This window comes from Rhipicephalus microplus, unplaced genomic scaffold, assembly GCF_043290135.1.
Source record: "Rhipicephalus microplus isolate Deutch F79 unplaced genomic scaffold, USDA_Rmic scaffold_296, whole genome shotgun sequence".
In the NCBI taxonomy this organism is placed as follows: Eukaryota; Metazoa; Arthropoda; class Arachnida; order Ixodida; family Ixodidae; genus Rhipicephalus; species Rhipicephalus microplus.
Genome location: NW_027464865.1, coordinates 132,501 through 147,500, shown reverse-complemented (window position 1 = coordinate 147,500; position 15,000 = coordinate 132,501). Strand labels below are relative to the sequence as shown.

At 63.1% G+C, this 15,000-nt stretch overlaps 1 non-coding gene across 1 annotated transcript; it reads left to right on the top strand.

Moving 5' to 3' along the window:
- The first annotated feature begins 11,923 nt into the window (after positions 1-11,923).
- On the top strand, positions 11,924-13,738 carry LOC142793236 (small subunit ribosomal RNA). Its single transcript, XR_012891541.1, has one exon. It is a non-coding gene; the product is annotated as a small subunit ribosomal RNA (ribosomal RNA).
- Positions 13,739-15,000: the final 1,262 nt, after the last annotated feature.

The following is a 15,000-nucleotide window of genomic DNA, read 5'->3' as shown; positions in this document are numbered from 1 at the left end:
GCTGACGCGGTTTCGTGCCGCCCCGGCAGACGCAGTTCGGACTTGGCACTTTTCGGCTGTGCCTGGCTGGCGGCCCACTCACTCGATCGCCATGTCTGTTTGCCACAGTTTTCCCGGTGGTGCCGCACCCGGGCTCGCCCCGGCAGACGCGTTTTTTTTTTTTCTTTCGCCCCGGCTGACGCAGTTTTCGCGCCGCCCCGGCTGACGCGGTTTCGTGCCGCCCCGGCAGACGCGGTTTTTTGCGCCGCCCCGGCTGACGCGGTTTTTGCCGCCCCGGCTGACGCAGTTCGGACTTAGCACTTTTCGGCTGTGCCTGGCTGGCGGCCCACTCACTCGATCGCCATGTCTGTTTGCCACAGTTTTCCCGGTGGTGCCGCACCCGGGCTCGCCCCGGCTGACGCAGTTTTCGCGCCGCCCCGGCTGACGCGGTTTCGTGCCGCCCCGGCAGACGCGGTTTTCGCGCCGCCCCGGCTGACGCGGTTTCGTGCCGCCCCGGCAGACGCAGTTCGGACTTAGCACTTTTCGGCTGTGCCTGGCTGGCGGCCCACTCACTCGATCGCCATGTCTGTTTGCCACAGTTTTCCCGGTGGTGCCGCACCCGGGCTCGCCCCGGCTGACGCAGTTTTCGCGCCGCCCCGGCTGACGCGGTTTCGTGCCGCCCCGGCAGACGCGGTTTTCGCGCCGCCCCGGCTGACGCGGTTTCGTGCCGCCCCGGCAGACGCAGTTCGGACTTAGCACTTTTCGGCTGTGCCTGGCTGGCGGCCCACTCACTCGATCGCCATGTCTGTTTGCCACAGTTTTCCCGGTGGTGCCGCACCCGGGCTCGCCCCGGCAGACGCGTTTTTTTTTTCTTTCGCCCCGGCTGACGCAGTTTTCGCGCCGCCCCGGCTGACGCGGTTTCGTGCCGCCCCGGCAGACGCGGTTTTTTTGCGCCGCCCCGGCTGACGCGGTTTTTGCCGCCCCGGCTGACGCAGTTCGGACTTGGCACTTTTTGGCTGAGCCTGGCTGGTGGCCCACTCACTCGATCGCCATGTCTGTTAGCCACAGTTTTCCCGGTGGTGCCGCACCCGGGCTCGCCCCGGCTGACGCAGTTTTCGCGCTGCCCCGGCAGACGCGGTTTTCGCGCCGCCCCGGCTGACGCGGTTTTTGCCGCCCCGGCTGACGCAGTTCGGACTTGGCACTTTTTGGGCTGAGCCTGGCTGGCGGCCCACTCACTCGATCGCCATGTCTGTTTGCCACAGTCTTCCCGGTGGTGCCGCACCCGGGCTCGCCCCGGCAGACGCGTTTTTTTTTTCTTTCGCCCCGGCAGACGTGGTTCCCCCCCCCCCTTTTCGCTCGCCCCGGCTGACGAGGTTTTCGCGCCGCCCCGGCTGACGCAGTTTTCGCGCCGCCCCGGCTGACGCGGTTTCGTGCCGCCCCGGCTGACGCGGTTTTCGCGCCGCCCCGGCTGACGCGGTTTTTGCGTCGCCCCGGCTGACACGGTTCGGACTTTGCACTTTTCGGCTGTGCCTGGCTGGCGGCCCACTCACTCGATCGCCATGTCTGTTTGCCACAGTTTTCCCGGTGGTGCCGCACCCGGGCTCGCCCCGGCTGACGCAGTTTTCGCGCCGCCCCGGCTGACGCGGTTTCGTGCCGCCCCGGCAGACGCGGTTTTCGCGCCGCCCCGGCTGACGCGGTTTCGTGCCGCCCCGGCAGACGCAGTTCGGACTTAGCACTTTTCGGCTGTGCCTGGCTGGCGGCCCACTCACTCGATCGCCATGTCTGTTTGCCACAGTTTTCCCGGTGGTGCCGCACCCGGGCTCGCCCCGGCTGACGCAGTTTTCGCGCCGCCCCGGCTGACGCGGTTTCGTGCCGCCCCGGCAGACGCGGTTTTCGCGCCGCCCCGGCTGACGCGGTTTCGTGCCGCCCCGGCAGACGCAGTTCGGACTTAGCACTTTTCGGCTGTGCCTGGCTGGCGGCCCACTCACTCGATCGCCATGTCTGTTTGCCACAGTTTTCCCGGTGGTGCCGCACCCGGGCTCGCCCCGGCAGACGCGTTTTTTTTTTTTCTTTCGCCCCGGCTGACGCAGTTTTCGCGCCGCCCCGGCTGACGCGGTTTCGTGCCGCCCCGGCAGACGCGGTTTTTTGCGCCGCCCCGGCTGACGCGGTTTTTGCCGCCCCGGCTGACGCAGTTCGGACTTGGCACTTTTCGGCTGTGCCTGGCTGGCGGCCCACTCACTCGATCGCCATGTCTGTTTGCCACAGTTTTCCCGGTGGTGCCGCACCCGGGCTCGCCCCGGCTGACGCAGTTTTCGCGCCGCCCCGGCTGACGCGGTTTCGTGCCGCCCCGGCAGACGCGGTTTTCGCGCCGCCCCGGCTGACGCGGTTTTTGCCGCCCCGGCTGACGCAGTTCGGACTTGGCACTTTTTGGGCTGAGCCTGGCTGGCGGCCCACTCACTCGATCGCCATGTCTGTTTGCCACAGTCTTCCCGGTGGTGCCGCACCCGGGCTCGCCCCGGCAGACGCGTTTTTTTTTTCTTTCGCCCCGGCAGACGTGGTTCCCCCCCCCCCCCCTTTTCGCTCGCCCCGGCTGACGAGGTTTTCGCGCCGCCCCGGCTGACGCAGTTTTCGCGCCGCCCCGGCTGACGCGGTTTCGTGCCGCCCCGGCTGACGCGGTTTTCGCGCCGCCCCGGCTGACGCGGTTTTTGCGTCGCCCCGGCTGACACGGTTCGGACTTTGCACTTTTCGGCTGTGCCTGGCTGGCGGCCCACTCACTCGATCGCCATGTCTGTTTGCCACAGTTTTCCCGGTGGTGCCGCACCCGGGCTCGCCCCGGCTGACGCAGTTTTCGCGCCGCCCCGGCTGACGCGGTTTCGTGCCGCCCCGGCAGACGCGGTTTTCGCGCCGCCCCGGCTGACGCGGTTTCGTGCCGCCCCGGCAGACGCAGTTCGGACTTAGCACTTTTCGGCTGTGCCTGGCTGGCGGCCCACTCACTCGATCGCCATGTCTGTTTGCCACAGTTTTCCCGGTGGTGCCGCACCCGGGCTCGCCCCGGCTGACGCAGTTTTCGCGCCGCCCCGGCTGACGCGGTTTCGTGCCGCCCCGGCAGACGCGGTTTTCGCGCCGCCCCGGCTGACGCGGTTTCGTGCCGCCCCGGCAGACGCAGTTCGGACTTAGCACTTTTCGGCTGTGCCTGGCTGGCGGCCCACTCACTCGATCGCCATGTCTGTTTGCCACAGTTTTCCCGGTGGTGCCGCACCCGGGCTCGCCCCGGCAGACGCGTTTTTTTTTTCTTTCGCCCCGGCTGACGCAGTTTTCGCGCCGCCCCGGCTGACGCGGTTTCGTGCCGCCCCGGCAGACGCGGTTTTTTGCGCCGCCCCGGCTGACGCGGTTTTTGCCGCCCCGGCTGACGCAGTTCGGACTTGGCACTTTTCGGCTGTGCCTGGCTGGCGGCCCACTCACTCGATCGCCATGTCTGTTTGCCACAGTTTTCCCGGTGGTGCCGCACCCGGGCTCGCCCCGGCTGACGCAGTTTTCGCGCCGCCCCGGCTGACGCGGTTTCGTGCCGCCCCGGCAGACGCGGTTTTCGCGCCGCCCCGGCTGACGCGGTTTCGTGCCGCCCCGGCAGACGCAGTTCGGACTTAGCACTTTTCGGCTGTGCCTGGCTGGCGGCCCACTCACTCGATCGCCATGTCTGTTTGCCACAGTTTTCCCGGTGGTGCCGCACCCGGGCTCGCCCCGGCTGACGCAGTTTTCGCGCCGCCCCGGCTGACGCGGTTTCGTGCCGCCCCGGCAGACGCGGTTTTCGCGCCGCCCCGGCTGACGCGGTTTCGTGCCGCCCCGGCAGACGCAGTTCGGACTTAGCACTTTTCGGCTGTGCCTGGCTGGCGGCCCACTCACTCGATCGCCATGTCTGTTTGCCACAGTTTTCCCGGTGGTGCCGCACCCGGGCTCGCCCCGGCAGACGCGTTTTTTTTTTCTTTCGCCCCGGCTGACGCAGTTTTCGCGCCGCCCCGGCTGACGCGGTTTCGTGCCGCCCCGGCAGACGCGGTTTTTTTGCGCCGCCCCGGCTGACGCGGTTTTTGCCGCCCCGGCTGACGCAGTTCGGACTTGGCACTTTTTGGCTGAGCCTGGCTGGTGGCCCACTCACTCGATCGCCATGTCTGTTAGCCACAGTTTTCCCGGTGGTGCCGCACCCGGGCTCGCCCCGGCTGACGCAGTTTTCGCGCCGCCCCGGCAGACGCGGTTTTCGCGCCGCCCCGGCTGACGCGGTTTTTGCCGCCCCGGCTGACGCAGTTCGGACTTGGCACTTTTTGGGCTGAGCCTGGCTGGCGGCCCACTCACTCGATCGCCATGTCTGTTTGCCACAGTCTTCCCGGTGGTGCCGCACCCGGGCTCGCCCCGGCAGACGCGTTTTTTTTTTCTTTCGCCCCGGCAGACGTGGTTCCCCCCCCCCCCCTTTTCGCTCGCCCCGGCTGACGAGGTTTTCGCGCCGCCCCGGCTGACGCAGTTTTCGCGCCGCCCCGGCTGACGCGGTTTCGTGCCGCCCCGGCTGACGCGGTTTTCGCGCCGCCCCGGCTGACGCGGTTTTTGCGTCGCCCCGGCTGACACGGTTCGGACTTGGCACTTTTCGGCTGTGCCTGGCTGGCGGCCCACTCACTCGATCGCCATGTCTGTTTGCCACAGTTTTCCCGGTGGTGCCGCACCCGGGCTCGCCCCGGCTGACGCAGTTTTCGCGCCGCCCCGGCTGACGCGGTTTCGTGCCGCCCCGGCAGACGCGGTTTTCGCGCCGCCCCGGCTGACGCGGTTTCGTGCCGCCCCGGCAGACGCAGTTCGGACTTAGCACTTTTCGGCTGTGCCTGGCTGGCGGCCCACTCACTCGATCGCCATGTCTGTTTGCCACAGTCTTCCCGGTGGTGCCGCACCCGGGCTCGCCCCGGCAGACGCGTTTTTTTTTTCTTTCGCCCCGGCAGACGTGGTTCCCCCCCCCCCCCTTTTCGCTCGCCCCGGCTGACGAGGTTTTCGCGCCGCCCCGGCTGACGCAGTTTTCGCGCCGCCCCGGCTGACGCGGTTTCGTGCCGCCCCGGCAGACGCGGTTTTTTGCGCCGCCCCGGCTGACGCGGTTTTTGCCGCCCCGGCTGACGCAGTTCGGACTTGGCACTTTTCGGCTGTGCCTGGCTGGCGGCCCACTCACTCGATCGCCATGTCTGTTTGCCACAGTTTTCCCGGTGGTGCCGCACCCGGGCTCGCCCCGGCTGACGCAGTTTTCGCGCCGCCCCGGCTGACGCGGTTTCGTGCCGCCCCGGCAGACGCGGTTTTCGCGCCGCCCCGGCTGACGCGGTTTCGTGCCGCCCCGGCAGACGCAGTTCGGACTTAGCACTTTTCGGCTGTGCCTGGCTGGCGGCCCACTCACTCGATCGCCATGTCTGTTTGCCACAGTTTTCCCGGTGGTGCCGCACCCGGGCTCGCCCCGGCTGACGCAGTTTTCGCGCCGCCCCGGCTGACGCGGTTTCGTGCCGCCCCGGCAGACGCGGTTTTCGCGCCGCCCCGGCTGACGCGGTTTCGTGCCGCCCCGGCAGACGCAGTTCGGACTTAGCACTTTTCGGCTGTGCCTGGCTGGCGGCCCACTCACTCGATCGCCATGTCTGTTTGCCACAGTTTTCCCGGTGGTGCCGCACCCGGGCTCGCCCCGGCAGACGCGTTTTTTTTTTCTTTCGCCCCGGCTGACGCAGTTTTCGCGCCGCCCCGGCTGACGCGGTTTCGTGCCGCCCCGGCAGACGCGGTTTTTTTGCGCCGCCCCGGCTGACGCGGTTTTTGCCGCCCCGGCTGACGCAGTTCGGACTTGGCACTTTTTGGCTGAGCCTGGCTGGTGGCCCACTCACTCGATCGCCATGTCTGTTAGCCACAGTTTTCCCGGTGGTGCCGCACCCGGGCTCGCCCCGGCTGACGCAGTTTTCGCGCCGCCCCGGCAGACGCGGTTTTCGCGCCGCCCCGGCTGACGCGGTTTTTGCCGCCCCGGCTGACGCAGTTCGGACTTGGCACTTTTTGGGCTGAGCCTGGCTGGCGGCCCACTCACTCGATCGCCATGTCTGTTTGCCACAGTCTTCCCGGTGGTGCCGCACCCGGGCTCGCCCCGGCAGACGCGTTTTTTTTTTCTTTCGCCCCGGCAGACGTGGTTCCCCCCCCCCCCTTTTCGCTCGCCCCGGCTGACGAGGTTTTCGCGCCGCCCCGGCTGACGCAGTTTTCGCGCCGCCCCGGCTGACGCGGTTTCGTGCCGCCCCGGCTGACGCGGTTTTCGCGCCGCCCCGGCTGACGCGGTTTTTGCGTCGCCCCGGCTGACACGGTTCGGACTTTGCACTTTTCGGCTGTGCCTGGCTGGCGGCCCACTCACTCGATCGCCATGTCTGTTTGCCACAGTTTTCCCGGTGGTGCCGCACCCGGGCTCGCCCCGGCAGACGCGTTTTTTTTTTCCTTCGCCCCGGCAGACGTGGTTCCCCCCCCCCTCCGTCTTTCTTTTTGTTTTTTTTTTCGCCGCGGCTGAAGTGGATTTTTCGGTGCCTCGACGCCCCGGTAGTCGCGGTTTTTCCGTTTCCGCACGGCCCCGGCTGACGCTGCTCGGTCACAGTCGCCTTTTGTGAGGATTGCAGACTTCTTGAGCGCGGGTGTTTTTTTTTTGTTGTTGTTGTTGTTTTATTACGCATTCGCTCCAGCAGACGCTGTTTAGACTTTTTGTTTCCTCTTTTATCCTGCGACGAGGTGACGAGGTTTATTCGGTGCCCCGCCGCCCCGGCTGAAGTGATTTTTCCTGTCCCGTGCCGCCCCGGCTGACGCGGTTGGGACTTCGCGTTTGTTCGGCCGCCACGGGTTTTGGCGCACTCGCTCGGTTGCTTGTTGTTGCCACTTGTTGCGAACCCAGGTTTCTTGAGCGAGCGCGGGCGTTTTTTCTTCCTTTCTTTCTTTGTTCTATGTGTTAGCGAATCGGCCTTTAATATCACACGAGGACTCACAACCAACAATTTTCAGTTTGAAGTGTAAAAAATCTGCAGGTGTTGACGTAACTGACTTGCCCCGTACCCTTGAGTACATCCATGAAGTTCTCGTAGTACTACTAAATCGCATTATTCCAAGTGGAGAAATTCCCATAAACTTGCAAACCTCTACACGAAAATCGGTGCGCGTGATAAAGTTGAAAATTATCGTCCGATATCAAATGTGCCTTCTATAACACAAATTCTAGGAAAAAAAAAAAAAAACACTTGTTCGCCGTTTTCTGCGCCGTGACTGGCAGCACTCCGGCGAAGCGAAACGGGGTCGATTCGAGCACGATATCGGCGTCTTTCGACGTGCTCGCCGGCGACCGTCGCACGAGTACGTCGCACGAGCGCGTCTGCCGGGGCGCCGTTTGCGAAGCCGACGCAAAAGTGGGAACCGCCGCTCGGATGATCGCCGCTTTCGGCAGAGTGAGTGTTGGCACTCCGGGGAAGCGAAACAGCGTGAATGCGCCCACGAAATCGGCGTATTTTGAAGTGCCCGCCGGCGACCGTCGCACGAGTACGGTAAACCGCGTCAGCCGGGGCGTAGTTCGGGACGCCGACGAAAAAGTGGGAAGCGCAACTCGGATCTTCGCCGTTTTTGCAGGAGTGAGTGGCGGCCCTCCTGCGAGACCAAGAAGCATCGATTCGTGCACGAATTCGGCGCCTTTCGACGTGATCGCCGGCGACCGTCGCTCGAGTAGGGCAAACCGCGTCTGCCGGGGCGGGCTTCGGGACGCCGATGCGAAAGTGGGAAACGCTGCTCGGATGTTCGCCGTTTTTGGCCGAGTGAGTGCTGGCACTCGGGCGAAGCCAAACGGGGCCGATTACGGCACGATATCGGCGTCTTTCGACGTGCCCGGCGGCGACCGTCGCACGAGTACGGTAAACCGCGTCAGCCCGGGCGGAGTTCGGGACGCCGATGCGAAAGTGGAGAACGCCGCTCGGATCTTCGCCGTTTTTGGAGGAGTGAGTGGCGGCACTCCGGAGAAGCCAAGGAGCGCCAATTAGCGCACGATATCGGCGTCTTTCGACGCGCTCGCCGGCGACCGTCGAACGAGTAGGGCAAACCGCGTCTGCCGGGGCGGGGTTTACGACGCCGACGCAAAAGTGGGAACCGCCGCTCGGATGTTGGCCGTTTTTGGCAGAGTGAGTGCTGGCACACCGGCGACGCGAAAGAGCGCGAAAGCGCCCACGAAAGTGGCGTATTTGGACGTGCTTGACGGCGACCGCTGCAGGAGTACGAAAAACCACGTCAGCCGGGGCGAGCGACCCACGGCGGTCTGGGTGCTTATCGCTGCTATTATAGGGGCACCCCGGCAGACGCAGAAAAAAAAAATTTTTTTTCGACCTTCTTTTTTGCTGGTCGAGCTCGGGTAACCCAGGTCGCAATGGGAGCCGCGCACGAAAGCGGCGTCGCGAGACGCGTTCGCGGTCGCTAGTCGCACGAGCTCGGCAACCGCGTCAGCCGGCGCGGAGTTCGGGATGCCGACGGCTAAGTGGGTACCGCTGCTCGGATGTTCGCCGTTTTTGGCCGAGTGAGTGCTGGCACTCCGGCGAAGCGAAACGGGGCCGATTCGGGCACGATATCGGCGTATTTCGACGTGCTCGCCGGCGACCGTCGCACGAGTACGGCAAAGCGCGTCTGCCGGGGCGAGGTTTGCGATGCCGACGAAAAAGTGGGAAGCGCCGCTCGGATCTTCGCCGTTTTTGCAGGAGTGAGTGGCGGCCCTCCTGCGAGACCAAGAAGCATCGACTCGCGCACGATATCGGTGTCTTTCGACGTGCCCGCCGGCCACCGCCGCACGAGTACGGCAAACCGCGTATGCCGGGGCGGGGTTGGCGACGCCGACGCAAAAGTGGGAACCGCCACTAGGATGTTCGCCGTTTTTGGCAGAGTGAGTGCTGGCACACCGGCGACGCGAAAGAGCGCGAAAGCGCCCACGAAAGTGGCGTATTTGGACGTGCTTGACGGCGACCGCTGCAGGAGTACGAAAAACCACGTCAGCCGGGGCGAGCGACCCACGGCGGTCTGGGTGCTTATCGCTGCTATTATAGGGGCACCCCGGCAGACGCAGAAAAAAAAAATTTTTTTTCGACCTTCTTTTTTGCTGGTCGAGCTCGGGTAACCCAGGTCGCAATGGGAGCCGCGCACGAAAGCGGCGTCGCGAGACGCGTTCGCGGTCGCTAGTCGCACGAGCTCGGCAACCGCGTCAGCCGGCGCGGAGTTCGGGATGCCGACGGCTAAGTGGGTACCGCTGCTCGGATGTTCGCCGTTTTTGGCCGAGTGAGTGCTGGCACTCCGGCGAAGCGAAACGGGGCCGATTCGGGCACGATATCGGCGTATTTCGACGTGCTCGCCGGCGACTGTCGCACGAGTACGGCAAAGCGCGTCTGCCGGGGCGAGGTTTGCGATGCCGACGAAAAAGTGGGAAGCGCCGCTCGGATCTTCGCCGTTTTTGCAGGAGTGAGTGGCGGCCCTCCTGCGAGACCAAGAAGCATCGACTCGCGCACGATATCGGTGTCTTTCGACGTGCCCGCCGGCCACCGCCGCACGAGTACGGCAAACCGCGTATGCCGGGGCGGGGTTGGCGACGCCGACGCAAAAGTGGGAACCGCCACTAGGATGTTCGCCGTTTTTGGCAGAGTGAGTGCTGGCACTCCGGCGAAGCGAAAGAGCGCGAATGCGCCCACGAAAGTGGCGTGTTTGGACGTGCTTGACGACGACCACCGCAGGAAAACGAAAAACCACGTCAGCCGGGGCGAGCGACCCATGGCGGTCTGGGTGCTTATCGCTGCTATTATAGGGGCACCCCGGCAGACGCAAAAAAAAAAAAAAAATTTTTTTTCGACATTCTTTCTTGCTCGTCGACCTCGGGTGACCCAGGTCGCAGTGGGAGCCGCGCACGAAAGCGGCGTCGCGAGACGGCTTCGCGGTCGCTAGTCGCACGAGCTCGGCAACCGCGTCTGCCGGGGCGGAGTTCGGGACGCCGACGGCTAAGTGGGAACCGCCGCTCGGATGTTCGCCGTTTGTGGCCGAGTGAGTGCTGGCACTCCGGCGAAGCCAAACGGGGCCGATTCCGGCACGATATCGGCGTCTTTCTACGTGCTCGCCGGCGACCGTCGCACGAGTACGGCAAAGTGCGTCTGCCGGGGCGGGGTTTGCGACGCGTACGCAATAGTGAGAACCGTCGCTCGGATGTTCGTCGTCTTTCGCCGAGCCAGTGCTGGCACTCCGGCGAAGCCGAACGGAGCCGATTCGGGCACGATATCGGCGTCTTTCCACGTGCTCGCCGGCGACCGTCGCACGAGTACGGTAAACCGCGTCAGCCGGGGCGGAGTTCGGGACGCCGATGCGAAAGTGGGAAGCGCCGCTCGGATCTTCGCCGTTTTTGGAGGAGTCAGTGGCGGCACTCCGGTGAAGCCAAGGTGCGCCAATTCGCGCACGATATCGGCGTCTTTCGACGTGCCCGCCGGCCACCGTCGCACGAGTACGGCAAACCTCGTCTGCCGGGGCGGGGTTTGCGACGCCGACGCAAAAGTGGGAACCGCCGCTCGGATGTTCGCCGTTTTTGGCAGAGTGAGTGCTGGCACTCCGGCGAAGCGAAAGAGCGTGAATGCGCCCACGAAAGTAGCGTATTTGGACGTGCTTGACGGCGACCGCCGCAGGAGTACGAAAAACCACGTCAGCCGGGGCGAGCGACCCACGGCGGTCTGGGTGCTTATCGCTGCTATTATAGGGGCACCCCGGCAGACGCAGAAAGAAAAAAAAAAAAAATGGGGACATGGCGTGCGTCACCGTGCGGCTTCGCAGCGTTGCCGAAGTCGCCGAGCCCTTCGACTGAGCCGAACGGCGGACAGGGAACGTTGGTCGGCCGTTCTAACCTGTCGGTGCCACGCCGAGACGTCGTTAAGGAAAACCGCGTCGTGGGCCTCTACGACGCCGTCGAGTCGTTGTACGTTTGGTGTCCAGCGTGTCGGCGGCGAGTAGCGGACACGTCGTTCACGACTTCGGTCTTTCGCAGTCGACGCGAACTTGCGGAGAGTCGTGGTGCCTCACGTTTTCGGCAGAAACCGCGGCGGAATTTTCCCGTGCGTGCGCGCACGACCTCGGTGCTGTGCCGTCAGCGTAGTGTTGCACAAACTCGTGGCCTACCCAAGGTGCGGTACGTTTGCGGCCGTATCCTCGGTGGGAATTTCGTGAGTAGGGTCGCAAATTCTACGACCTCGGCGGGTTTGAGAGCGACGTAGACTTGTGGCACGCTCAACGTGCCACACGTTTCGGGGCACACCCGCGGTGAAATTTTCTCGAGTACGCTCGTATTAGTGCCCAAGGAGGTCTGGGTACTTATCGCTGCTATTATGTGGGGGTTCTCGTGAGCGGCGTACGCGAAAGCGACCGGGTGTCTGATATGCGGCGGGCTTCGGCCTCGTCAAGCGTGTCCTCGGGTCTGCTCCAGGGGAATCCACGGCAGTCGTCTGCAGCCTCATCCGCTTGATGCGTTAGGGGCTGGTTGTCGGACGGTGCCGTTTTACCACGATATCGAGGTGTGTTCCGTGTCGTCCTCGGGCGATTCAGATGCGAAAGCGCCGAAGACGCGGGCGTGACCCGTCGTCTGGCGGCTTTGCAGTCTCGGCTCCGTTGCTAGTTCCGGCCGGTCCACCGACAGTGCAGCGGGCTTGGGCAACCCGCACGGCGCGACCGAGTCGATGCAACGAAAAAGAGCGAGCATGAACGTGCTTCTTGCCGCACGGCTCCCACTCGTCTTTCGGGAAGGTTGTGCCGTAGCGAGCTCGAACGCCGTCATCTCGGAGTGCAAAATAAGCGTGTTGGGGCGCCTGAAGGTGGCCTCCGCCGCACACAGACTGCGTCCGGCCCGCCGAAGGCGAGGACGGACGCGCAGTCGAACGATTACCTGGTTGATCCTGCCAGTAATCATATGCTTGTCTCAAAGATTAAGCCATGCATGTCTAAGTACATGCCGAAATAAGGCGAAACCGCGAATGGCTCATTAAATCAGTTATGGTTCCTTAGATCGTTTCTTCCTACTTGGATAACTGTGGCAATTCTAGAGCTAATACATGCAGTGAGCCTGGAGCCCTTTGGGTAACGGGTGCTTTTATTAGACCAAGATCGATCGGGTTTCGGCCCGTATTGTGTGGTGACTCTGGATAACTTTGTGCTGATCGCATGGCCACGAGCCGGCGACGTTTCTTTCAAGTGTCTGCCTTATCAACTTTCGATGGTAGGTTACTTGCTTACCATGGTTGTTACGGGTAACGGAGAATCAGGGTTCGATTCCGGAGAGGGAGCCTGAGAAACGGCTACCACATCCAAGGAAGGCAGCAGGCGCGCAAATTACCCACTCCCGGCACGGGGAGGTAGTGACGAAAAATAACAATACGGGACTCTTTTGAGGCCCCGTAATTGAAATGAGTACACTCTAAATCCTTTAACGAGGATCAATTGGAGGGCAAGTCTGGTGCCAGCAGCCGCGGTAATTCCAGCTCCAATAGCGTATACTAAAGCTGCTGCGGTTAAAAAGCTCGTAGTTGGATCTCAGTTCCAGACGAGTAGTGCATCTACCCGATGCGACGGCTCGGACTGAACATCATGCCGGTTCTTTCTTGGTGCACTTCATTGTGTGCCTCGAGATGGCCGGTGCTTTTACTTTGAAAAAATTAGAGTGCTCAACGCAGGCGAGTCGCCTGAATAAACTTGCATGGAATAATAGAACAAGACCTCGTTTCTGTTCTGTTGGTTTTTGGAATACGAGGTAATGATTAAGAGGGACGGACGGGGGCATTCGTATTGCGGCGCTAGAGGTGAAATTCTTGGACCGTCGCAAGACGAACTACTGCGAAAGCATTTGCCAAGAATGTTTTCATTGATCAAGAACGAAAGTCAGAGGTTCGAAGGCGATCAGATACCGCCCTAGTTCTGACCATAAACGATGCCAACCAGCGATCCGCCTGAGTTACTCAAATGACTCGGCGGGCAGCTTCCGGGAAACCAAAGTATTTGGGTTCCGGGGGAAGTATGGTTGCAAAGCTGAAACTTAAAGGAATTGACGGAAGGGCACCACCAGGAGTGGAGCCTGCGGCTTAATTTGACTCAACACGGGAAAACTTACCCGGCCCGGACACTGGGAGGATTGACAGATTGAGAGCTCTTTCTTGATTCGGTGGATGGTGGTGCATGGCCGTTCTTAGTTGGTGGAGCGATTTGTCTGGTTAATTCCGATAACGAACGAGACTCTAGCCTATTAAATAGGTGCGGGGTTCCCAGCACCTTACAACCTTCTTAGAGGGACAAGCGGCTCCTAGCCGCACGAAACAGAGCAATAACAGGTCTGTGATGCCCTTAGATGTCCGGGGCCGCACGCGCGCTACACTGAAGGAAGCAGCGTGTCTTTATCCCTGTCTGAAAAGACTGGGTAACCCGTGGAACTTCTTTCGTGATTGGGATAGGGGCTTGCAATTGTTCCCCTTGAACGAGGAATTCCCAGTAAGCGCGAGTCATAAGCTCGCGTTGATTACGTCCCTGCCCTTTGTACACACCGCCCGTCGCTACTACCGATTGAATGATTTAGTGAGGTCTTCGGACCGATGTCCGGCGCGGCCTTTCGGTTGCGCCGGTCTGTTGGAAAGATGACCAAACTTGATCATTTAGAGGAAGTAAAAGTCGTAACAAGGTTTCCGTAGGTGAACCTGCGGAAGGATCATTAACGGATTGTGAAGGGTGAGCGCCTCAGCTGCGTCTGCGCCCGACACTTTCTGCCGCTGACCCCGTTTGGACGCGGGGTCGGCTTTTCCCCACGGGGCTGCCTGAATGTGGAGCGGCACCCCGTGACAAATTGTTGCGCCCAGCGGACGCCAACACCGCGACCTTGGACGGTCGGCCAGGTGGCGGACGCGGGTACAAACGGCGCAACGCACTCATAGGTCGGCTTTCGACCCGCCACTGCACCGTGGCTCGAAGCGCTCGAAATGCGCGACCCGACCGCTGCGGGACCGCCTAGTACTGTAAACAGGAGCGGCGGAGCGCGAACGGCGAGTCGTGGTTACGTCGGTAGAAGGCGAGGCTGCGCGTTCCCGAAACGCCAGCCGAGTGCCCTCCCGACCGTTCGAGCGTGCAAGAACGAGACCCGACAATCGCGCGGCGACTGCCAAGTACGAGAGGAACGGCACAAGCGTCGGCGGTCGGTCAAGGAACTGGCGATGTGACGGGTCCGCTGTGCACCAGTGCATACCGTCCCGCCGTCCGCGGCAAGCGCCTCCGCGTCCTCGGGTGACGGAGGCTGCCGGTCGGTTCTTGCAGGCGAGGGATCTCGCTGGCACCGGTTCGCGTTGACGCGCGGCCGGTCATGGCACGGCGATGCGACGGCCGAGGTGCGCAGTACTCGATGGAGGAACCGCACGCTCCGATGACCGTCCCGCCCTCCGCGGCGTATGCGTACCGACCGTAATGGTTGCAGCAGCGCCGGCCGGCTTTTGAATTCGCCACACGAAACACGGTGCGAGATCGCGGTTAGGGGAGCGTCGACGTTGCCAGGCGTTTTGCTTGCTGCCGAGGGAAAGGCGGCACGGCCACGTCGCGCTCGTCGCGATTAGCGGGTCTGCGCGCTTTGGGAAGGTGCCGCAACGACTTGCCGAAAGAGGAAGCACGGAAGAACGAGGGACTTGGACGTCCCGACAATTGAACGCACTTGCGGCCAGGCCCTTGCTGGCTTCGTTCTTCCGCCTCGAGTAGGCTCGTACGCGGCTCCGGCGCCGAAAGTGGTCCTTGGCACCGACTTCGGTGGACGTGGGAAGTGCCGCGCAAGTACGGCGCGCCTGGCTCCACCTGTTGGCTAAAGTAGGCAGCCGGATCGGCATTTTGGTGTGCGGTGGCAAACCGTGGATGCGAAAAAAGCTTGTGCGATTTCGTGGAACAAAAAGCGGGGGTCCCCCTTTTTATGCGGAGGAGACCGACCCGCCTGCCGTGGTG